Here is a 25,926-nt window from a genome sequence, read left to right as displayed (position 1 = left end):
CACCCTACCCCCACTAAACCAGATCTCTCACTGTCCCCTCACTTCACTTTCTTTGGCAGTAAAAGAAGCCAGTGGAGAGGCAGCAACCTAGCTTTAAAGAGACAGGAGGCGTTTCCAACTGCAGATCTCTCCTGGGGTCTACGGGAACCTTCCACAGACGGGCAGTGCATGCTAATCCCTCCACTGGTTAAGAGACTGGGCTCCTTCATAGTAAAGTCATTGTTCTTTCTAATTGTCAGGGACTGCTGCTCTGCACTTGCCTGGAGCCATCCAATTAACATATCACCACAACACCAACCATTATAATATGTTCTATGTCCTACCAACAAGGGAAAGCCCCAACCCTGCTTCCATCCACAGCTTCTATCTAATTAGGTCTTTAATGTGTAAACAGACGGGGAAAACAGAAACGCAGATAGAAGGCTGTATGTCTGACTCACTTTCTGCCTAAAACCAACCTCATGGAGTTGGAATATTTCTGTTGTTAATGGGGAGTGAGTTAAGAAAGTGAGAACAAAAGAAGGGACGGAGAGAGGAGGGAAAGAAGGGGGAGGTAAGGACTAAGGATGGAGAGAGACAGGGAGGGATGAAGCGAGGATGAGAAGGAGAGGGGAAGGCTGTTTGCTGCTTTGGGGAATTGAAAAAAAAAACATGTAACTTCTGCTGGAAACTATTGCCATGGCAACGTGCAAACAATACAGAGAAAGCCTTTATAGTTCCATTCTTGCCTTCCTGAACACCACTGTGTAGATGTTAACTCTTTTAGGGTGGCTTCTGACTTTCTGCCTTTTCAGTTAGAAGAAAGCAGTCCCCTGGCTCATTCCCCATAATGCATTTGAATTCATTCAGCCACACACATCTCTGGTCCCTTCTCAGGTGAGTCTCTCTAGAGACCAGCTAACTACACTATCAGCATTCTCTCTGCCCAGATCAGAACAGCCAGGCTCATGGTAATCTCAATCTGTCAGTCGAACACCTCCCCGGCTCCCCCATTCCCCTCATTCCCATGTAAGGCTGTAAAATCAGCACAATACGAGATCTGGCTCAGATTCAACTGTCAACCGTTCAATTGTAAATCATTGCATTTTAAACCATTCGTGTCTACATTTTGAAATGTCACGCACCTTTTTAAAAACCTCTGCATACTTAGTTACTAAAGTTCTCACCATCATAATTAGGTCATCGGTTCAAGAAAACCTGTCTACTGTCCTGAGAATAGTACTACAATTCTTAGGCTCAAAAAACTATAAAATGATCAGCAGTTATCAACAACAGCACACCTTTTTAAACATCACAAATCAATCAATCAACTTGTTCTAGGAAGGACCACATCACAATAACAGATGACTGTAATAACAGGAGGACAGTATTAGTCATAAGAAAAAGACCTTATTTACTATTTTTTTAATCTGTGAAACCAATCCCCATCCCAGATACCCACCTTAGCAACAAACACAGGAATATCATTGAATGGCTACATTCTCCCACATCCTGTAAGTGACTTGGCCAAAACTGATTGGATAAAACAAATGGACCTCTCCAAGAAAACAGTGTTGTCTCAGCAGTTTGTAATTTGGCAAGAAGCAGAGACCAAATTTAGCATTTGCTCTTCTAAAGGAAACTTCCCTTGCACACCACCCCTTCTCCCGCCACCACGCATACCAGATCCCGATGCTTTATCACAAAGGATGGAGTTACTAGGCAGAGGGTATTGCTTTGGAAGTTCTGGGACCAAAATCTTGTTGAGAGGATTCAAAGGTATAGCTAGATTTAAAAAGCACTGTGAAGCACTGGTATTAATGCTCTCTTATTTACTATTATTAGAAATTAATAATGGTAATCCCTAAACTTGAAAAAAGAACTACAACTAAAAGAAAACTTTTAAAAAAAAAGTCTAAAGGAAAAAGAAATGATCGAATTCAACAAATTCAAGACATTGATTTACATTCAAACATTGAAGAATAAAATAAAGCCATAATCAGTGTCTTACCATTTAGCACCTTATTTTTTTCATCTAATCCAGGTCTTCTGTTTCTTATGAAGGGAGGAAGTGTCCTTCTGAAACATGATGCTGGAACATCTTCTGAGATATACCAGGCTCCATAAAGTCAGCTGTTTCCATGGTGTAAAAGGTGACTACAACCCACCAAATGTTATAATCCAGGCATTTTCACTAAAGAGACCATCTTTTTTCATCCTCCCACTGCATGAGTCCATATTTGGGCAATACGCAAAATTAAAAGGCATAGTCTCTTTCCAATAGTCACTCATGAGTAAAAGGGCCACTTCATATAACTGCACAGGTTGTGCAAAATGTCCAACTGCAAGGAACACCTTCCTTTTCATAAACAATATGCTTTGTGAACAGTGCCACCGAAGAGTCTGCGTGGCAAAGCCTGTAGTGAGCCTATTGGCACCTATAAATTAGAGCATAAAATTCACACTAAAATATATTTATAGAACTATTTTCACAACGGCTATCCTCAAAGACAGCTATCACCAATATTGCAAAAAGCCAACTAGAAATCATGCAGGTACTCCTACAATTGCATATGGTAATTAAAACCCCTTTCCTTTTGGCTCAGTTAATGGCTCAGTCATGGCAACAATGCTTACCTGGGTTAGTTCTAGAGGGATGACTGGCAAGTATATGTTTTCAATTAGGGAAAATGGAGAAACAAATTGCAAAGTAGTTCTGACACATTGGGTCCCTAAATGAAAAAATATTTAAAGGTGATTCCGATGGTGAAAATATTGGAAAAATGATGGCCTACACCATAAACTGAATTGAAGGAACTTCTTCACTCTAAAAATGTGTTAGATCATTAGATCAGTCCACTCATTTGTTGGTGCTACCAAACTCATTGAGGACTCCTGTCCATTACGTTAGTTAGATACGGGATATGACAAGGTGAGTAAGATGAGGCCCATATCCTAAAAGAGGTCACAGTCTTGTAGGTTTTAGCCAAATAAATAGGTGTTATAACAGTAATAAAAGCTATTATAGATTTATTATTATTATTATTAATTATTATAATTATTAAAGTAATCTCTACACCCAACGTGGGACTCAAATTCACAACCCTTAGATCAAGAGTTGCATGCCTTATGTACTGAGCCAGCCAGGTGCCCCTAAAGCTATTACAGATCTCTGAACAAAATGCTGGTGTACAGAGAGGATAGGGGGACTCTGCGGGTCTGGGGACACCAGGAGAGGTTTTTTCCAGAGGAGATAATTTGCTGTGAGATTTGAAGTATGAGTACATCCTAGGCACATGGATGAGGTCTCACGAAGTTTGAGCCAAAACTAGCCTAGGGTATCTCCAGAAGAATAAAATACTCAGTAGATTAGGCAGGCAAGGTAGTTCCTATTGCTATGAATAGGCTGGCCAGATTCTATTATCAAGAGAAGAATTTTGATTTTATCCTGCAAATGTATTTATAGAATATAGAGAATAGGATGTCCAGATTTATTTCTTAGGATGATCCTTTTAAAGAAAGAATGAATAATGGACTACACTGAAGAAGAGCTGGCGTCATCAGAAGACATCTAGGAGAGAAACAATGGAATCCAGGCAGGGGGACAAAAGAGCTGAGTTTAAGACAGAGAGTAGATTGATGATTGATTTGATGAGTCACTGGATATGAAGGAGGTAAAAGAGGTATTGATATCATTTGTAACTGAAAATATATAGGCTTCCGGAGGGCAAACAATCAGTTACAGTTGGGGTATTAAGTTTGTAAGGTCTACAGCAGACCAGATAAGTGAATAGGAGCTTGCTGGCAATGGAGACTTAGGAGCCATAAGAGGGGCTGAGGCCAAGGATTTAGTGTCATCTCTTAAAATAAGCCCAGGTGACATCTCCTAAGAATGCAGAGAGAGGAAGAGACAGACAGACAGACAGGCAGAGAGAACAGAATAGAATACAGTAGAGTAGAGTAGAGTAGAGTAGAGAAGAATAGATTCAAAGGAGGAAGCCTTCAACAGGAAGGCTGGAGGAGGGTGAAGTGAAATTAATAAAGGAAGGGATAGTGAGCAGCACCTTAAACTTCTGGAGGGGTTTCAGAAAGCCAGAGGTAGTAATGGCATCGACAGCTACAGACAGATCAATTATGATGAGACGTGAGATCAGGCATTGGGTGCCTCCCATTAGGAGCATCTCTGGTTTGTATGATATTGTAACTAAACACCAAACTTAATATTAACATTGACCTCATTTCCCATACAGCTTTGAACTTCCAGATACTCTCAGGGCAATTTGCAAAGCCGTTCTATCAGTATGTTGAGTGAGGTAGGGCAATTTTCCCCAAGTGTTTCTTACTTGTCCCTTTCTCACTTAGGGACACACTTGGACATTATTGAAGACTGATAACAATATGCAAGGTATGTGACCTGAGCATCTTGGTATAACCTTTGTTTCAAGAAACAGGGAAAACAAAGACTGTAGCCATCTCAATCTCAATTAAAATATTCAGACTGAGTACTAGGCTAGATGATGGTGAGCTGGCAAGTTTATTTGTTACCAAGTCAGCAAGCCTGAATTTACTGATTCTCAGGTTCTAAAGCCAGAAGAAATATAGCTTCTACTTCTAGCTGCATTCATTAGTTGCTGTATAACCTTAGACAAATTATTTGGCCTCTTTGTGTTTCAGTTCTCTAGATGAGAATTAAGCAGAAAGCTGTATAATTTTGACACAGTGCCTGGTGCATACCAAATGCTCAATAAATGGTAGTTCCCATTGCTATCAGGAAATTATCCTCATGATCTCCATAAGTGTTAAAAGCTTCCTTCCATGAGCATAGAAATCTACCATCAGCTGATGCCAAGGTTGAAATAAAAGTTTATTCATCTTACATAAGTTTTTTCATCATTTTTAGACTTCATTATAAAAATGACTGACATTAGCAGCATTATCAAAAGTAATATTACCAACTTTGATGGTAAGTTGGCAAAATCTTTCATTTACATATTCAGTATAAATATAAAGCAAAACACTCAAGAGACTTTCAGTTAAATGTTCCCATTTCTGTGAAAAATAACCAAAGATTTCAATGAAAAGAAAGTGAGCTAGCATTTATTGTGAACTGATCATGTGCCAAATGCATAGACATCTCAATGCTCCCAAAATAACTGCAAAAAAAAATTATCTCTATTCTTACAGTTGAGGAAACTGAGGCCTAGAAAGGTTAATTTCTACTTAGGATCCACCAGCTAACAGGTGTGAAACAAATTTGGAATTCAATGTCCATCTATTCCAAATCCCATTATATTTCCCCTACAAACACTTTAGAGATTTCCTTCACCTTTTTATCCTACGTGTCTACCATTATAACATTCATTTTGCTTTCCTCTTAGAATACTATACTCTACATTTTAACAACTAGTATCCCAAGATCAGGGATTAATATTTTCAGTTTCTAGAAATCCTGAATTCCTGGGTAGTCAATTATAAATTCAGAATCCAAAAATCTTAGCTTGAAGAAATCTTAGTTTTTATTTTTTTTATTTTTATTTTTTATTTTTTTTTTTCAACGTTTTTTATTTATTTTTGGGACAGAGAGAGACAGAGCATGAACGGGGGAGGGGCAGAGAGAGAGGGAGACACAGGATCGGAAACAGGCTCCAGGCTCCGAGCCATCAGCCCAGAGCCTGACGCGGGGCTCGAACTCACGGACCGCGAGATCGTGACCTGGCTGAAGTCGGACGCTTAACCGACTGCGCCACCCAGGCGCCCCAAGAAATCTTAGTTTTTACATTTAATAGAGGAGAATAGAAACCTGACCTAAACGAGGTAAAATGACTCAAACAAATTGTTACAGTCCCTTACTGATAGCATCAAGAGTAGGAAAAATACACTGTATCACCCAACTTTCGGACCTCAAGATTTCCAACATAAGGGAGCCACTCAATAGATGCTTAATCTGTGTGTATGTGTGGGTACAGATATCACCACACACACACACACACACACACACACACGCACACACACACGCACACACACACAGAGTCCGTATAGCCATTGGCATTTCTCATTAAGCCTCCCTAGATTCCTGAAAGCCAGGTTTCATGTTGGTAGGCAGGTGCGAGCACACAGATACACATGCGTTTGAGTTTTTTGGAGGGGATGTCTCAAACCAAATTCAATTAGCCATTCAAAGACTATCTACCGCATGGACACTGTTTGTCAGACACTCTTCTGAGATGCTGAAAACATGCCAGAAAACAAATACAACCCTCGCCGTCAGAGAGCGTTACAAGCACACTGTCTCAGCCACAGGATCTGCCCGCCCAAATTTCAACTGTCAAATTTACATCTCTCCAGAGGAATCCTTTTGAAGAAACAGTAAGAGGCAAGAGAGTCTTGATCTCCCCGGAGACTCCTCCAAGACACCATTTATAAATCATTAATTTTTTATGTCTGTGTGACAAAGTACTTGGCAATCTAAACAAAGTTTACGTGGACACAGAGTATGTTTTCCATAATTCACAAGGTATGCTTCAGTCGTTTCCTGAGGGAATGACACTCACTAAAGCACTCCCAAATACACTTTAAAAGCGTGTTATCTTACCAAAACAAAACAAATGAGCAAAGGGGAGGATGGGGAGAGAGAGGAGGAGGAGAGGGAAACCAAGAAACAAGACCCTCAACTATAGAGAACAAACTGACAGTTATGAGAGGGAAGGAGGCTGAGGGGGTGGGTGAAATAGGTGATGGGGATTAAGGAAGGCACTTGTCAGGATGAGGACCTGGAGATTCAAATAAAAACTTAGAAGAAAAAAAGTGTAGGATCTTGCCAAAAATAGTTGTACCCATTTGTGTTACTCTGACCCTATTAATGTATTTCTCCTTTTTAAAATCTATACCAACATGAATTTAGGTTAACTGCTTCCCTCAAACAAGACAATATCAGGGTTTTTTTTTTTTTGGTAAACTATGCATGAAACTGAAATCATAGATGCTCAATTTAAATGTGCACTTATTAAATGCCTACTGTACATAACATACGCGATCTGATTTCATCCTCATGGCAGTCAGTTCTATACGGGTGTTATTACCTCTAGTTTACAGATGAGCAAACAGACTCTGAGAGGTTAGATAGTGCATGTAACACTCATGACCCAGTGGAAAGCTGAATATTCAAATTCACTTATGACACCAGAATCCACATTTCACCTTTAAGAAGCACCCAAAAAAAGTAAAATTTATGAAATGGTAAGAACTTCCACTGAAGTGAAAATGATTAGCTTTAAGATGCCTTTCCAAAATTAACACAGATTTCAAACCGCTTTCCTAATTGGAAAGAAAACAGTATAGAATTCCAGTGGGCAATTCCTCAGCCTGACTTTCCCGTTATCACCCACAGATAAGATATCAAGAATAACAGTAATTAAAACAGTAGGACTCCTTTTCCCCCGGAGAACAGGTCTCTGGAAACATGTTGACAAAAAGGACACAGCACAGGGCTGCTGTTGTAGACAATGAAATTATGAGCAATGACCGTGACTGGCTGCCTCAGAAAACCACTGGTAAGTTGATGTTGGAAGATTTGAACACACAAAGTAGAAGACAAGCATGTCTACATGGACTCTTGATTTCATTCCCCTGTCAGGCCCTTATCCTATCATAAAGTGAAGATTTTCAACTAACATAGAATTCATTATAATTAGGAAGGCTATGCATTCAAACTGTGGACTTGGGGGCCTTAATATTAATGGAATTTTATACTAGCTACTTTAAGTTATATAATTGTCTAGAAACCTGTCTTTACTTTGAGCATGCCAGAGGCAGACAATGTAATTTATAGCTAAAATTATACATTTAATATACAAGAGCTATCACATGCAACTTTTAGACCGAAAGTATACACAACAGCATTATTTTTTGCTAAAATCTCTCTCAAGTATTATTTTTGCTGAGATTTATTTTTCTGTAACTTAAGGAGAAAATCTTGATTTTCAGCTTCGGGCTTGAAGCAGCATTTCCTATCTAAAGTGATCTAGTACAGTCAATCTGTCCTGATAAGACATCAAAAGAAGAATCTGGCAACTCCTGTAAGGTCAGTTGTGCATTCCCTAGTTCTCAAGTGTAGCCACTAGAACTGGTAAAGTGCTCGGCCAGCCTCTATTAATTCCCCAGCAAGTTAATCCAAATTAATCCAAGAACAACCATAACTAACAGCCTTCCTCAGAGGGTCTATTGTGCTTGGGGCTTTGCATAACATTACTTTCAAGTCACAAAACAATTCTAACTTGCTGACATTATCATCCCCACCATACAGATGAGAACATTGAGGGTCAAAGAAATTAAAGATATTGCCCAAAGGGCACAGTGATAAGTCAGAGAGGGGAAGATATTTGAAAAGGCAACCTCAAAACTTGCAAAATCCAGTAGTGTTATGGGCCTGTGGCCCTCAGCAGAATCCCAGTATACAAGTATCTACTCAGGAATGTTATTCAGTGGGTACGACCCTCAGCCCTGAGATAAGCTGCAGTGAGGTAACTTTCCTAGTCTAACATGGTCGAAATTCTTCCATCAGACCACGAGCAAGTTGCCTAAAGTATTAGGCCAACTCTGAACGCCAAAAGAAAGGGGCTAACCCCCAAGCTGGCATGTCCCTAACTATAATGCTGGTGAAGTGACTCACCGGCATGGAAAATGATGACACCCTTAGATGCTCCATCATCTCTAGATCTGAAGAACACGTTTAAGTGGAGGTGAGTGGGAGAACACGTTTCAGCCCACGACTTTAAACATATCTATACCCCTTTTCTCTCTCCGTCTGCCCTCCGCCACCATCCCCTTCTTTTCTCCCCTCTCTTTACAGAGAAGTTTGCAGGTGTGGAGGGTACAGAGAGGAGCTGACAAGGTTTAGGAGAGGGACACACTCTGAGATCTAATTGGAGTAGCAGTGAAGAAATTCTGAATTCCAGAAAAGAGAGAGAGGAAAGAAATAGAGAGGAAGGAAGGAAGGAAGGAAGGAAGGAAGGAAGGAAGGAAGGGAGACCTCCATTGATGGGCAGAGCCAGGCTGATTGCATGACTGGATGGGTTTCCCACGTGAAGCCCAGAGCTGAGCTGTCCAGTAAAAACAATCAAAGTTCACTTTTATTTTTCCTTTTTCTCTTTTGTCACCTGTGCTAAGTTGCAACTGAGCAGAAACTTGAGATAACTTGAGTAAATCTATGATCACAAGTGGTGACTTCATTGTGGTCACGTAAAAACAAAACAAACGAGCAAACAAAACCTTGCAGAAAACCTTGCAGAAAACCTGCAAGGAATTTTAAGATATGCTGAAACCTACAAGGACTCAGAGGAGAAAAAGAAAATCCTGCACGATTATTTTCATAGGTTGGTAAATTTATTGCCCGATCTGTGTCCCAACAGGAAACATGTGCCCAGAAAAATAAATTAAAGAAGTGCTCAGCTGTAGGCTAGTTTAGTTAAGGAGTAATGAAAAGGATAAGAATAGATTATGTGAGTGTAGGAACAGACTCAGATGCTTTTAGCAGGGTGTTTCTGGTTTCTGTTATGATCTCTCTAATATAAATCTAACTCCATGGTTCTTAATGACTCTCCAGGGACCACCACTCACCAGATTAAATGTGCCCAACACCAAGAAGGGACCCAGGAGATTTCTGCCTCTTATCTCCTTTGGGATATACCAGAGTTGAGGATCTTTTTTTTTTTTTAGTAGTATTAAAACTAGGGTTATCTGAGCTCTGCTATTAAAAAAAAAAAAAATCTAAGAAAGGATATGAATAGTGGAGATGGGCTACTTTTAAGGTCCAAAGTAATAGGAGTCTACTTCAAGCTCTCAGGACAGTTTCCTTCCTTGACCCTTCTAGATAAAAATGGCAGCTGTGGGGACAGAAGTAGCCCTGTCATATACGGTTGATTCCTATCCGGCTTGGATCCCAAACTGACTTTTGCCTGCAGTTCTAAGGCTTGTGTGAGTCACCTGTCTCATAAGGTTTGGCTGTTACCCAGAGTTATAGCTTGTCTAGGCCTCAGTTTCCTCCTTTTATTGGCATGAGACCTCTGAGGAGTCTTCTGGCTCTAAAGTTATAGGAGTCTATGATTCTGATAAAAGGCCCCCGAGAGGAATATAGAAGGATGAAGAGGAAGAGTTCTGTTAAACAAAAAATTAAAAGCCAGCTCCATGACCCTGGAAACTATGGAGGAGGAAGGAGATGGAAAGAGGGGTGATCCTACAGGAGATGGAAAGAGGGGTGATCCTACAGGCCCCCAGGCTCTCCAAGCATTTTCAAGCTTCTCTTATTTTTCTTTAGTGGCCTCTCTCTCCCAAGACAAAGCTGGCACTTGAGAAGCACTGGGGCTTAACACACAAACCTTTTCTTTAGCTCCTTATCTAAGTTGCCACAGGACAGTAGATTTCTGCCTTTTTTCTCAAGAGCCCCGTTTTGGTGATGTTAGAAACATTTCTGGCAAAACCCAAGCCAACTGCCCAAGCCACCTTCGATCTACGTATAGCCTCTCCGTTATCCAAAGAAGTGGTTAGTTTGAAGGAGGTTAGGTTGAAGAGAAGTGGGTCCTCCTTCTCTTTCTTAGCACTGGTGAGAACCTAGGTAATCTGAGGACCACACTGGAGCATGTGTGTGCAATACATATGGGGCAAACGCGGCCACCTCTTTCCACCACTTCCTCCCCCATGCCCACTCGCCCTCCCTCAATCCACCCACCCGCCAGAAGCCAGAAGCCATCCTTCATCTGCTCGGTGTATTATCATATTTTTGTGTTAATACATTCTGTTGATCTGCAATGTCAGGTTGGATAATGAAATTTAAATTGGGTCCCTTCGATTTCCAATGGCTAAACATTTGTGCATCTAACTCCAGGGCTGCCCTGCAACTTAAAGGCATTCTAGAGTGTCAATCACACAGCACAGGCACCCCACACTGCAGCGCCTTTCTTGGGGAGATTTTTTTCCCCTGGTGAAGATTTGCAAAGGCCTTTGCCCAGGATGCAGACAACCTGCATCATTATAACAAACCGGCTCATTGGTGAGCACAAGCTGAGGGAACATATGCCTGGGCCACCCTCTCCTTATTTCCTGGCCCCCAACAGCCAGGTCTTTAAAAATCACACTGAAAGGGGTGAGGGGATATAGGAACCGGGATTGCTAAATTAATGTGCATTTTCTTCATCAATAAAATAAGAAAATAAGGATCACTCACTGTATTTCAGACTGATCACAGCAACATCCAGATGGAAATCCAGGTGGTTAAGAACAAGCGAAAACGCATGATCTTGACACCAAAAAGAAAGAAAGAAAGAAAAAAAAAAAAAGGTGGGGGGGGAGGTTGATGAAGAAAAATCCAACTGCAATTATCCATCAATTTTAGTCAACATAGGCACAAATCCAACTGTGCTCTCTGCTGGTTTGTCTCCCCCAATCAATGCCTCATTCTGCCGCGGTCAACTTTTCTTCTCCGAAATTTCTTTGCAGATGTATTATTAATTCCCTCTCCTCTTGTGGGAAATTCAAAAAGAAGAGAAAACACCACCATAGCAGGTCTTTACTTTCCTAAAAAAAAAAGCCCCAAACTTTCAATTCCAAAAATATCTCCTTGGCTTACTTTCTCCTTTATAGAGAAAAACGAACATACTTTTTCTTTGTGGATCCTCCGTTCTCCATTTCCAATCATCCTTTGGGGAGGGGGGGGGGCAGCTGTTTTATTATTATTTATTTATGTCAGAACACACCAAGCCCCGTGGGTCCGACACTGGTTTATTTCATTTTTCAAGGCTGCCTGTGGGCACATATACACATTTGTGTTAAGATCCAGGTCTCACAAGGAAAAGCTTCCTCCTTCCTTTTCTCTTGCACAATCAGTTTATCCACGGCGTTCGGTTCCAAGAGAGAGCTGCGTCCCGCATCCTTCATTTTTGCAAGGCACCCAACCGCCACCGCCACCGAAAAAGTCTCCTTTTACATCATTGATTCCTCACCCCTTGCTCCCCCTTCGAAGAATTTGGGGATCAACTCCCCCCACTCGCCATCCTGCCGGCCGGCCCCTTCTCCAAAGATCTGATTAGATTTCTCATCACAACCCAGTGCGCAATTGGATTTTTGATTTCAGCCACCCGGCCAGCCACCTTCCCCTCTCCCTCCAAACTCCCTGTTATATCCTGTCTCCTTCCCTCCACCGCCTCTGCAATTTCATAATCTCACGTTAAATGGAGTGCGGGGGGCGGGGGCGGGGGCGGGGGCGGGGGTAGTGGAGGAAAATTTCAAGGCTCCGTCAGCTGTCAAGAAGAAACCCATTCCTCTCCCCAACCCCCCCGCTACTTTTTTTTTTCTTCTTCTTTTTTTTAAGGCTCGGGGTGGCTTTCGTTTCCTCTGTCCCCGCCCCCACCCCCGGCACCCGGTCCAGACCCTCCAGGTGTTGCAGAACTCCGCGCTCAGCGCCGGGATCACGGGGGAGACGCGTGACGCGGTCCCTCGCCGGTGGCCCCCGCCAGCCCCGGGGTCCCCTTCTCCTCCATCAGCGGGCAGCGCATCCGGGGGCGCCGCGGCGAAAGAAGTTCAAACTGGGCTTTTATTTCAAACGGGCAAGGCGAAGTGAGGGGGACCGACGGGGTGTGAGGCAAATTTAGAAATCGTAATAATAAGGAAAGAAAAAAAGGAAAATAGAAAACGGAACGAAGGAGGTTGAGAATTTTGTTAAATCCCTAATCGCGGGCTCCTCGCCTCCTTCTCGAAGGAAACTGCAGCTTTGATCTCATTTCCAGCTGCGTCGGGTGCATTTTGGAGCCACAAGTTGGTCTCTCTTCGCGCAGACCTTCCCGACGCTGGCGGGTCCTCCGCGAGGAGACGCGTTCCCGGGAGCGCAGCTGCTCCGCGCCGTCCTTAGCGCCATCGCCCTGGCTCGCGGCTCCCTGCGCGGCAGAAACCCCGGTCCCCTTCCATCCACTCCGGCCTCAACTCTCTTCCTCCCCCCCCCCCCCCCCCCCCGCCCCCCGCCCTCCCCGCTCTCCCCCGATAAATAAATGCGCTCCTTGTGCCCGCGGCAGCCTTTCTCCCAGCCAGTGCCACGTCCTGACGTTTTGGGTCCTAGCTCCCCAAACCTCCTCTCGGACTGCAGTCCCTTTCCTCCTCTGCCCCTCTTTCTTTCCCCTTTTCCCTTCCCTTTCTCTGCTTGTGATCAGTAAAATACAATTACCCAATTACCTCCCATCATCTTAGCACTGATTGGTCAATTGCATTAACACTTGAAGTCGGGGACGAGGGGATTGGAGCCTCTGCGGTGTGGCACTGCTGCCACCTGGAGGGCAGAGCCGGAACAGCTGAATTTCAAAGCAACCCCCACGCTCCGAGAGGTTAGTAATAGGCAAAGAAACTCAGGGATTTGTGTGGGAGAAGTTGTCAATTTTTTTCTAAAAGCCTGCCTGTTTTCATCCCGAAAGCCAGGAGTTGGAGCTACAAAGGGGAAGACATTGAAATCAAATCACCACTAGGATTCAAAAATATCACCAAACACACAAAGCTGTTGCTTTTCAGATTGCTGTGCAAGAGACTCTCCTCTCCCTAGCCAAGCAGGCTGGTCACAAGGTAAGGATTAACACGGTACTATTACCCAGGACAGGATAGGCTGATCAGAAGGCATCTAGGAGTAACCGAAAAGCTGCTGGGAAGGGAGACTGTGGTCCAGGAGGATAATCTCAACATGAGAAAGCACTGTAAAGGCGAGATAGGAGCCTTCAGCCTATGCAGCCTTGCAGTAAATTGGCCTGTTCAGTTTGTACAAGACATCCAGGACAGCTTGACAACTCAATTCCAACATCCTTCCTCCTGGTTGTGGGCTTTTCCATCAACTCCTGTTAAGGGGTCGGGGTGGGGGTGGGTGGGGTGGGCTAAGTGCCACATGTCAATTTCACAGGGTATTCTTAGAAACATGGAGGGCCCACGAAATAAATATTAGTACTACATTCGTGTTGGTTTCTTTCTCCACTATATAATTGTCAATAAAAAAGTGTGTATGTTGGAGGAGAAGGGAAAATATATATATTTCAGGCTCCCTAATTAATGATCTTTGTGCTGATTTTATTTTTGAGAGATCAGAATGGTACTTGGCTTTAAAACAATTTAAACAAAGTGAGTTCATCAGAATGAGAAATGTCATTAGAAAAAAAGGAGATTTTTCCTAAGGGAACATCAGAGGCATATCCAACTTGACACCAAGTGTTTTTTTTTTTTTTTTTTCTTTCCTGTTCCCTTTATACTACATGGATTTTTTTTTCCACTTAGCATTTGAAAATGAAAAGAGAATTACATTTATACATGTATTTGGGTACTAAGCACATGCTGTAATATGTGTCTCAAATGTTCAGAATCGGCAAGGGGAAAGGCCTTTCTTTACCCATGGATTGTGATTTATTATAATTTCTCCATCTTTTTGAAAAGCTCTGATGGAGTTATGAATTGCATCAACATGTAAATTTCTTGAGGGGTAATGGCATTGCTTCCAGTTTTAAATAAATGCTGTATTGATTGACTTAAAACATTAATGGGCAGTTGACTGTAACTTTGTCTTTTGAAGCTCTTACCCTTATATGCCAATTATAGTTTATCAACTAATAAACCATTAAAAATTACACTTACTGGTTACTCTATCTAGATAGCTTCAAAGGAGTCTACACTCGGGTTCTGAAGTAAACTAGAAGCCATTTGAAATGCAAATTTCCTTTTTAGGGACTTTGACAGCAAGGGAAAGGCCAATGATTTGTTTTTCAAAGCTGATTATTAGCTACCTACCAGACATCTTTAAAGCCTTTCAGAATGAATTAATCTATCAAACAAAGCAGCAGGGAAGGATCAGTGCTATTTAGCCAAAAAAGAAAAAGGAAGGCTTCCCATTCCTGTTTACCTTCTTATTCTTTTTCCACATCAGCTACCCATTCACACTATATGGGACCTTGCATTAGTCATTTGGTTTTCATTTTTTGATTCAGACTCAAACCAGTGATTATGGGGCATCTATATGGCATACTCTTTTGCTGACTTCTCATATACATCAACTTATTTAAAACTCAAAACATCCCCTTGAGAGATTTTTAAAGATGGAGAAGGGGACGCTAAAGCCACATACTTGGTAAATGCCATAGACAAGTTTTGAACCCAGATCTATTCAATAGCAATTCTCCTAGTTTTGCTACTACTTCTAGGTAGTATGGGGAATACATCTCAGACCGTCACAGGCATTCCGGCTACAGTTATCAGCTCTGGAGGTGAATGTGTAACCTGTGGGGAGACGAAAATGCCACATTTGTCCCTGAATGATCTTACTCAAGGAGAATTGAAATGAGTACTAAACAAGCTAACCATCATACAAATACACATGCAAACTAAATTGTTGTTCAGCAATGATGTAAATATAAACAAATATATAAATATCTGTTCACTAGAAGTTGCCAGGAACTGTCAACAAAGACAGGGTATGTGTTCAAGTAGAATTCTTTATACAAGCTCTTTTAGAGGAAATAATTACCCAATGAGCAATGGGATCGGTCCCATTGTCACACTTCCGGTTCGTCCCTCTGAGTTGCCAAAAGCTTGGGGTGGACAAATGCCATTAAAATGAGATAGCCCTGGCGAAGAGGAACATGGTGCTGACATGCCAGGTTTGTCTGGGCGCATACAGAATCCTGTATTTGTTTTCCTCTCCTGATTTATAGGCATTTGGTTGGTGAAATGAAACTACCATGTTGTTTCCCTGTGTGCTGGTGACTCTACCTGGTGTGATCTTCAGCAAACAGCAGAGGACAGCATCTTGTAACCAGAAATACAAAACAGCAAACAGAAGGAATTCAGTAACTTTGCTTAAACATTGAGAAAACATGGACATTTCTGTTGTGTTTATTAATTTGATTTCACAGGCTTGAGGCCACTGTATTCAATTCAAACACTTAGGATTTGGGTGTTTAGGTTATCAATTCTGGGAATAGATAGTCCCTTTCACTCTCAATTCTATTAAACGGGGTCACAATATCCTGTGGGATAATCGTATGAAGCTTGCCTCTATCGTCACACATAATGACACGTGACTTAACTTCTTTAGATCAACTTCTTTTGAAAACTAATGATAAAAATGCCGTATTCCGTGGGAACTTACTACATGTGTTATGCCATACGAAATGTTATGCTAGACCAGAATGTTGTATTTTAGAACTATAAGATATCCTAATGGTTATTCCTTCTTTGTTCCTTGAAAAACAGATGAAGATACTAAATTCCAAGTAGATTTGCAGATTTGTTTCTACAGTGGCTACCTCTCCACCCAGTTTCTACCCCATATGGTCTTACTTTTTGGTGCTTCCCTACGTTAAAATTTTTTTTAGCAATAACTGGCATTTAATGACATTTGTGAATGCCAAGTTCAAAGTATGTTCTAAGTATGTTATAAATGTCAACTCATGCAATCCTGTAAATAATTTTATGAGTTAGGTGTAATTAATTACCATCCCATTTTATAGATAATGAAAGTAGAGTTGAGGGCACCCAGCTAGAAAGTGACAGAGGCAAGATTTTTAGCTCAGATTATTTTGCTTCAGAGATCATGGTTTTAACAGATACTTCCTGTGATGATACTAGATGGAAATGACTGTTAGGTTATGGTTATGTCTGGTTATGTCTGTATTCATCCCCCACCCCCCGCCGCCCAAAGCATGATTGATTTAATGAGATTTTTTTTTTGTTATTTCTAATATTGTGTACATAATTGAATAAGTGTCTAAGACTATATGACATTAGGAAATGGGAGAATATATGTCTTTTGCCTCTTACTGGATATTCTTTTCACTGTGCTACACAAAAATGTTAGAAAGATGACGTACTTACTGCAATTACTAAATAGAAAAAAAAACTAATAAAAGATGTAACCACGTAAAATAATAATCAGAGAATTATAACTTTTGTATCAGCTAGCAATTGCTGCATAGTTAACCATCCCGAAGCTTGGTAGCTGAAATCAGTTATCATTTATTTTCTCTCATGAGTCTATAGGCCAGTCAGAGATTGGTTAAGTGGCTCTTCTGATCTTGGCTGGGATCACTGTTAGCTGATATAAAATAGACTCAGCTTGGGTCACTGGGGCAGCTCAGCCCCATTTTGTATGTCTCTCTCCCTTCATCAGCTTGGCCTAAGCAAATTTCTTGGCGTAGTAGACATCCAAGAGAGGAAGCAGAAAGGCATGAGTGCTTTTGTATGAATCACATATGGTGACTTTCTGTTGGCTAAAGCAAATCACTTAGTTGAGCCCATTGTCCAGGGATGGGACAGGTCATTCTACCCCCGATGGGGGGCGACGAGTTGTAAAGTTACAAGATAAAAGAGAGTGAAGAATCGGAGCAATCATTGCAATGAACCCCAACTTGTATACACTACAAATAAGAAATTTCCTTCACGATTACTGGGATTTATAGGAAAGAAAATTCTCTACATAAGGGATCAACTGGTCACTTATTTCAACAGATGGATGTTAACTTCCCATTATGTGTCATGCATTATGAAAGTTATCACTGACTCCTCTGCTACCCCCATTATCCTGATCACATCTGCTGATGTTAATTCAAAACTGGCTCAACATCTGCCCAATTTGCCCAATTCTTTTTACCGTATTACTTTGGGAGACCAGGCTCAGGTTCCTCTGTGGACCCTTTGCCACCCCATCCCTACTTCCAGCTAGCTTCTGAAAGAGAAAAGCTGACGAGAAAGTTAAATGGAAGAGACAGTAAGCAAAAAATAGGTTCCATATGTGCAATAACAAGAAACCACAACAATGGGAAAACTATTTGTGTTGCATAGGACGAAGAATTCCTACTCTAAATGTATAACTACTTGTTAGAAATAACCATTAGAAATAAATGAGAAAAACAAAACTAGCCTTACAGGTGAGCGGAGAAAGATACATTACAAGTCAGTTTGCAGAAGAACTGGCTATTTGAACACTTACTGATACCCATGTCATTTAGCACGGTGCCTGGTTCTTTGGCCTCTTACAACATCGTGAATGATGGATGAATGAACTGTTTACTTGGGGAAGGAAAGCGGGTGAATAATAGGTCTGCCAGTTACAAGCAATGGTGATACAATATGGACAGATTTTTACCAGCAGTAAGTGTACAGAGCTTGGGGAGAAGAGGAAATAGTAGCTACCTGTGTGGGGGGGGCAATCCTAGAGGACTTCACAAGTAGGACATGTAAATGGGCTAAGAGCTTCATGAATGTTAGCATACGGTTGATGGATGCAGGATTGCCATTTTGCAGCTAGAGAACAAGGAATAGGGTGCATTCCAGGAAAAAACAATTTGTGGCCCAAAGATGAGCAAGGCTTAAGATGCTCTAAATTATGTACTTAGCCATGGGAGAGGTGATCAGACTATTGGATGCCATGGAGAGATCAAGAGAGTTCAGATTTTGGAAGTAATCTTAAAATGTTCCTTCTAAGAGAATATCAACTGCAAATGATGTCTGGGAAGGAAGGGCAACAGTGAAAGGAAGGGATCGTAAGGGAGGATCCTTCCTTTCTCAGACCCACTAGGCAACGTGACAAATTTTAGGAGTGACTTAAAGGAATAAGAAGAAAGCTGACAGAGACAATTGCATGACAATTTGGCAACCAATTCTAAATCAATTTAGATCCAATTACATTTTGGAAATCCTTTTTAAATGGTGACCCAAGCACTTGTAGAACACAGTCTCCTTTATCAAATGTTTCTAAGGGAGATGGTATCTGTGCATAGAAACTACATGGTGGCATTTTTGTACTGTCTAACTTAGGATTCTTTGCACCGAGAAGAAAATTGGCCATAAAGGTATCTTTAAAACTCCACCAGGAATTAGTTGATGGTGTGAATCCAGTTGTGTAATTTGAGAAGACAGCTGTATTTTATCTAGCTAAATCAGCACTTGATACTAAACAACTCCTAAAGAATGTCACTTTACTTCAGCATTAGCCATGCAGTGCAGATTCAAGAAATGATAGCTTTGTTTCTCCCACCGTATTACCATTGTGTTCTCAGGAAATGAAGTGCATAGATTTCAAAATTCAGTTCTCTTCACATTGAAGATGCATTAGCACATCTGTGATTCCAGGCTTCCAGCTGATTTAGTAGCACATGATTCAAATAATGTTAAACGATCTGCATTTTTAAATATCCAGGTTTCTAACATGCACAGCGTTTTTGAGGAAAGTAAATGACCAGGAGAAGCTGCAGATTGGAAAAAAAAAATCATCTATTGTATTTACATGGAAAGTGAAAATAACTTTATCACTCGAATGAAATAATTCCCTAAATGCCAAAATAAGCATATATAAAGAAATATTACTCCGACTCAACTTTCAAAACGGGAGGGGGGTGGGAATCCTTTGCTTCACGACACAGATGGTTTTTAAAGCCGTCCACAACTGTATGAGTTTTGTAAGGAAATGTGATGTAAAATAAGTATCCCTGTGGCAGATGGAAATCGTGAGGCGTGTTGTGGAGTTGTGGTCTTATTGAATGGAGTGAACCCTGGGTGGCTGCTATGTGATTGAGTGTTTGGCATTTTACTACAACCTGCCATTGACAATCTTCCTGGAACGGGTTTTTATTAAACGTTTAAAAAATCATGTGGGAGTTCATATTTTCACTACGATAACAATTATGCCCACATGGCAGAGGGACCTAAATAGATGTTTTTCCGAAGAAGACAGAGAAGAGCCAACAGGTACATGAAAAGATGCTTAATGTCACTAATCATCAGGGCAATGGGAATTAAACCCACAGTGAAATACCATCTCACACCCATTAGAATAGCCATTTTCACTCTCCCTCTGTCTCTCAAAAATAAATAAAGATTGAAAAGAAAATTTTTTAAAGGGGCGCCTGGGTAGCTGAGTCGGTTGGACATCCGACTTCGGCCCAGGTCATGATCTCACGGTTTCAGCCCCGCGTCGGGCTCTGGGCTGATAGCTCGGAGCCTGGAGCCTGCTTCAGATTCTGTGTCTCCCTCTCTCTCTGCCCCTTCCCTACTCACACTCTGTCTCTCCCTGTCTCTCAAAAATAAATAAACATTGAAAAAAAATTAAAAAAAAATAGAATAGCTACTTTCAAAAAGACAAGAGGGACATCTGAGTGGCTCAGTTGGTTAAGTGTCTGACTCTTGAATTCAGCTCAGTTTATGATCTCGTGTTCTGTGAGATTTAGCCCTGCGTTGGCCTCTGTGTTAACAGTGCAGAGCCTGCCTCTCTCTCTTTCTCTCTCTCTCTGTCCCTCTGCCTCCTCTCTCTTTCTCTCTTTCAAAAATAAATCAACAAACTTAAAAAAAAAAGACAAGAAATGACAAGTGTTGGCCAGAGTGTGGAGAAAAGGGAACCCTCGTGCACTGTGTGTTGGTGGGAATTTCAATGGGTGTAGCCACTACAGAAAACAGATATGAATATTATTCAGCCATAAAAAAGAAGACAATTTTTGACAACATGCATGGACCTTGAAGGCATTATGCTAAGTGAAATAAGTTGGAGAGAGAAAGACAAATACTATAAGAGTTGCACTCATAGAAAGAGCATTGAATGGTGGTTGCCAGACGCTGGGGGCTGGGGGCGATGGGAAGATATTTGTCAAAGGGTACAAGAGTCCAGTTACAAGATAAATAGGTTTCAGGGATCAAATGGTGACTATGGTTACCAATATTGTGTTATATACCTATAAGTTGCTACAAATGTAGGTCTTAAAGTTCTCACCGCACACACACACGCGCACACACACACACACACACACATACACAGGTAAGTACGTGAGGTTATGGAAGTGTTACTGTGATGGTCATTTCACAATACATTAAATGATAACGTGCATCGCGAACTCACATAATGTTATATGCCAATTATAGCTCAATAAAGGTGGAAAAAAATCAAAGAATACAGAAAAAATATGCTGCATTGAAATTTAACTTCCTACTTGAATTTTTATTAATATTACTGGAAAACAACATTTTTGTTATTGTTCTTATTTATTTTAGTGGCTATATAAAAAAGTCCACTGAATTTTCTCACTTCTTCTATTTTCAAGTCTGATTTTTTTTTTATCTCTAGGGTTAGAGGGTGGCAAAATAATGATGTCAGAACAAAGCTTGTCTTTGAAGGGGACTATCCCCCTTTTGGGTGTCTTTTCCTTTTTATTTGTCTTTACATGAGCCTAAGGCCTCAATCATAGGTATATCCCTTCTCCAGGAAGTAAGACATGAAGTCAGCACATCTGCATATCGGTGCAAATGTTTTATTGAGTACTGATTTTGGTGGGTTCTGTATACTGTGACTGGGCAAAGTGTTAACAATTTTTCACTATTTCCCAGAGGTGCTTACATTTTTAGAAAGGATTAGTGTGTACTCTAAAAGACAATATGTTTGATCCTAAACATGGAGTAGGGCCAAGAGCAGCAAGATTGGAATCGCAAAGTCCTGAGTTAGAATGTGGCAAACATTCATTGTTTGTACTTTAGGAGAACAGAAATTACTTAAACTTAAGGAGAATGTATGACAGGAAAAGAAATGAAATGCCAAAAAATGAACCTACACATGGCAGCCAGATCAAAGATTGTGTGTGTGTGTGTGTGTGTGTGTGTGTGTGAGTGTTTTGGGAGGAGTTTGTTCAAAAAGCAAAGGGGTATCATTGAGGGATATTAAGTTAAGGAGTAACACGTTAAGTTTGGGACTTTCAAAAGACATTACAAGGGGCATTATGCAGATGAATTAGAGAACAACTGGAGAGCAATTTGGAAACTATGGGAGGTTATAGGGATTCAAATAAAGGCAACAGCCTTGGAGTTAGAGAAGGAGAGATTGGTATAAGAAATGCCAAGTGTTAGAATCTACAAAATTTTAATAATGTGTATGCTTGTCATTTATTCATTTGTGTATGTTCATTTGTTCATATGTGTGACATTCTGGATGGAGACTATACATAACTTCCATGCAACATAGTGAAACACTTCCTAAAAATAAAGCTCTCTCAACAGGGAATGGGCTTCCAGGTAAAATTGTCATTGGAGTTGTTCAAGCATAGGCTGTGGTGGCGGGTGGGTCTCTAAGGTGACTTAGGTTGGATAAGCAATTCCCAAACATTGTCCTGGATTAAACTTCCACTGGTCCACTCTAGCAAAATGAGACAAGTAACGGCAAAGTGGTGGGTTTGTCCTATTAATTAGTTGAATTGAAAGCAAGTATCTTCAATTTCTGATTAATTCCTACCTACATTTTTACAACTATAATTTCCTTTCTAATTTTTACTTAGTAATGTTTGAACTGTAAATATCCGGTAAAATTAATAGTTGGAAACACCCTGTTGAGCCACTGTATATTTATTCATGTTAATGACATGAAAAGTGTTAAAGTCTGTGGCCTGCTACACTGATGGCCTTTGAGGGCCCTTAGGACTCTTAAATTTTGTGCTTTTGTCAGAATAGGACCACCTGAAGAAGTGTTTTCATGTAGATCAACAGAACAGTATGATTGACATTATTCAGCCTTTCATAAAACAAATCAGTGTGTCAGTCTATTAAACTGCAGAAAATGCTCCCAAAGTTTCCAAGTACAGCCTTTTTAAAAAGTGAAATTCTAAAGTGAAATTGATGACATATTATAAACACTTGTTCAAATGTTCCGTTCATAGCAAAATACATCATTGCAAAAATGTTTAAGAACCAAATTGCTAGCATCACTCACCAAAGTCAACTATTTTGGAACCCCCCCACATACAAAACTACAGACCTGTATCCAGCCATTTTCTATGTATCTTTAGTGGCCTGAGGGGCCTGGCAGTCCAGACTCTTTTTTCTTAAGGTTCTGCTGACAAGCAATGCCATTACACTAAGCTTCAAGTCATAGAAGGGTGCCTCTAAGTGCCTGTGCAGTCAAATGCCACAGGATTTCAAATGGAAATGACATGAATTAATTTCCTGAGAAGAACAAAAAGGAAAGGAAAATTGAGAAGAAAGGCAGCTTCTTGTAACACAATATGCAGATTAATGGCGCCCACTGATTGATTGAAGTGTCAAAAATGTGCCTTTCATATAAATGAAGCTACTGAAAGAGTTTGGGGGGGGATCTCTCACTTTCTCTCTTATTCATATGAAATCTTAACTGGTAAAGTCAAAGTAAAATTAGTTTTTCTTGGTATCTTTAAAATCTTCTCTATCCCAAATGCTAACCTTTTGAACATTAGTCCCTGGGTGAAAGAGGGTAGATCCTCCTGAGGGCATCTCATTGTACCAGGAATAAAATTGAAATTCCTTATATTGGCTTGTGAAATCCTATTTTTCCTGGCATAACCAACCTCTCTTAACCTTTCTTCAATTTTATCTTACATCATCTGCTCCTGCACTTAGCTTCTCCAGATTCACGGGCCTTCTTTGTGAGCCGACAATAGGGTCTTAGCACTAGCTGTTCCCACAGCCTAGAACATCTCCTTCCTGTTCTTTGCAGGCACTGATCCGATCTTGGTCTAAGAGAAGCCGTCGCTCCCAAGAAGCTGAAGTAGGCACCCGATGTCTATCACATCACTCTATTTTGTATGGTGTGAAACACTTATCTGATTTTCTTTTTAAGAACTCTGTGGAATTGTTTATCTCTGCTGGACTGTGTTGTTCCTGGGAGTAGAGACATTGCCATTCTTGTTCATGGCTGTATCCTCTACTCATAGAATGCATGGTGAAGATGCTGAATTCAAATTTTTGAAAGAAGCGCTAAGACGATAGATAATAGTGAGATCTGGAAGTCACTGTGCGGCATCGATAAGTAGTTAAGGTAGGAGATTTGAGAAGGACGCGTGCTGTTCCTTTAGCAACCACTCTGTGGTCGCTCTTAGGTAGGGCTTCCCTGAATGGCAACTAGGCATCCAGTCTTGTTTATAATCTGTCAAGTACAAAGAGAGGGAAGAATTTATGTTCCTAACTACTAGTCATACATATATACTATTGGGTAAAAGCTTGGGCACTTGAGACCAACACTTGAGGTTTGAATATTGCTACTACTTCCTAGCTGTATGACCTTGGGTAAATCATGTAGGCTCTCTAGGCCTCAAAGACCTCATCTATCAGTGGTTATATCTATCCTATAGTCATGAAGAATAAAATAAAATAAGCCACATGAATAGTTAGCACAGTTGCTAGCATCTAATGGGTACTGATTCAATATTAGTGGTACTTTCTACTATTCATAATGATACCAAGCCTTCAGTTACCATGGGTTCTCTTTTCTCTTCCACATGTTATCTGGCCATTCAGGCCATTTTCTTGGCTTTCTCTTAATAATGCAGCAAACGTGAAAAGAAGATAGAATCTCACTCCATGCTTTTTGGGAAAGTCTTCCCTGATTTCTCTACATATCTCATTCAGCCAGAATGCCTGGCTAGAGGTTAAAGTAACTTTAATCTATACAAATATATAGCAAAATAAATGTTAAAACCGTTTTTGGAAGAATTATTAAAGAAAATGCCATTTTGCCCTTATCTCTTCTATAAAGATTTAGTTATTATATCTTCAAAAAGGTCAAATTTTCCTTCTCCCTAAGTTTCTAAAGAAATCTGAAAATGTGGTATGCCCTTGAACTAATTGCTTCACCTTTCTGTGTCTTAGTTTGTCTGTTTTAAGGAAGTATAATGATTCCTAACACAGCAGCTGTTCACTTTATGGTAGTCAGGTGAAAATTAGTTTCTCATGTTCAAAACCAGAGTCACCTTCACAACGTCCCCCAACACACACCAATGCATTCATTGGTTTGTCAGGCTCTCTAGTTCCTCTGTGGGCAACATTTTTTTTTTCCCTTCCTGTGCACTCCACATGCTTTCTCTCCAGTTCACACTCTAAGCACCTGCCCTAGTCCCAGACCGACTTTTAGTCCAGGGTCTTTCCTACCCCCAGAGGAGCCCACTAATGGCTGACACATCACTGAAAGCATCAGCTATCATTCAAAGCAGCAAGGAACATTTATTGAGCGCTTACTATGCATAGGGCATTGTGCTTACTGCGCCCTTACTTACTTTATTTGTAATGTCATTGAACTATAGCTTCATTGCATGTCCTGCCCATATTCGGAGAATCTCATTAGCTACTTAATTGTATCCACATTCTTCATGCCCTATAATGTGGCCCTAATCTTGTTAGGCCTTTCACTATTTTAATGACCTCAGGCAAGTTTTGTAATCTTAAAAAAAACACAATTTCCTCATCTGTAACATAAGGAAAATATAATACTACAACCTCACAAGGTCATTGCAGAGTTTCTAATTTGTGACACAATTGGCATTTGGGGTCCGATAATTCTTTGTTTTGGGGGGTGCTCTGTGCATGTAGGATATTTAGCAACAGCCCTGGCTCTACCCACTAGATGGCAGTATCACCCTCCCTTCTCCCTCCCCCACCTCACGCCCACCCCCATTTACAGGAAAGTATCTCCAGACATTGCCTGATCATCCCCTCACAACAAACATACTGAAGACTACTAGGGTATTGGGATGAATAAATTAGACACCTTTAGATGCTGGGCATAAATGGTCCCTTTCAGTCCTAAGTTCTTGGGACCCCCTCTGCTTGTACCTTACCATTCCCCAGTATTATCAGAGGATGTATGGCTCCCACGATTAGTCCTAGGTTTCCTTGCCTCCTTGCTTTGCATGTCTTTCTACTGCTACACTCTCCTACTCTACTTCTGCTTTGTAAATTCTTCCCTACCCTCCAGAATACTGCTCCTCCCAGAAGTTTCCCCTAATTCTTCCAAACTGAATGATCTCTCTCCCTGTAAATACTTTGATCACCATTTCTGTGTCCCAGTCATGACCTTTACATGATTCCATATTGTATAGTTATTGGTGTCATTGTATTGTCTCTTCTCTTGGGACTGAAAACTCCCAGAGAAAGAGAGTCCTT

General features: G+C 40.9%; 1 protein-coding gene across 2 annotated transcripts in view; it reads right to left on the bottom strand.

Moving 5' to 3' along the window:
- Positions 1-13,177, bottom strand: part of LRRC4C (leucine rich repeat containing 4C) — a 166,246-nt gene extending 153,069 nt beyond the window's left edge. For both annotated transcript variants that reach the window (XM_049647870.1, XM_049647842.1), the window contains exon 1: positions 11,198-13,177. The gene's annotated coding sequence lies outside the window, so the exon portion shown is untranslated. The remainder of the gene's footprint in view (positions 1-11,197) is intronic.
- Between the last annotated feature and the right edge of the window lie 12,749 nt (positions 13,178-25,926).

Source organism: Panthera uncia, chromosome D1 (genome assembly GCF_023721935.1).
Source record: "Panthera uncia isolate 11264 chromosome D1, Puncia_PCG_1.0, whole genome shotgun sequence".
Classification (NCBI taxonomy): domain Eukaryota; kingdom Metazoa; phylum Chordata; class Mammalia; order Carnivora; family Felidae; genus Panthera; species Panthera uncia.
This window is presented reverse-complemented; position numbering and strand designations above follow the sequence as displayed.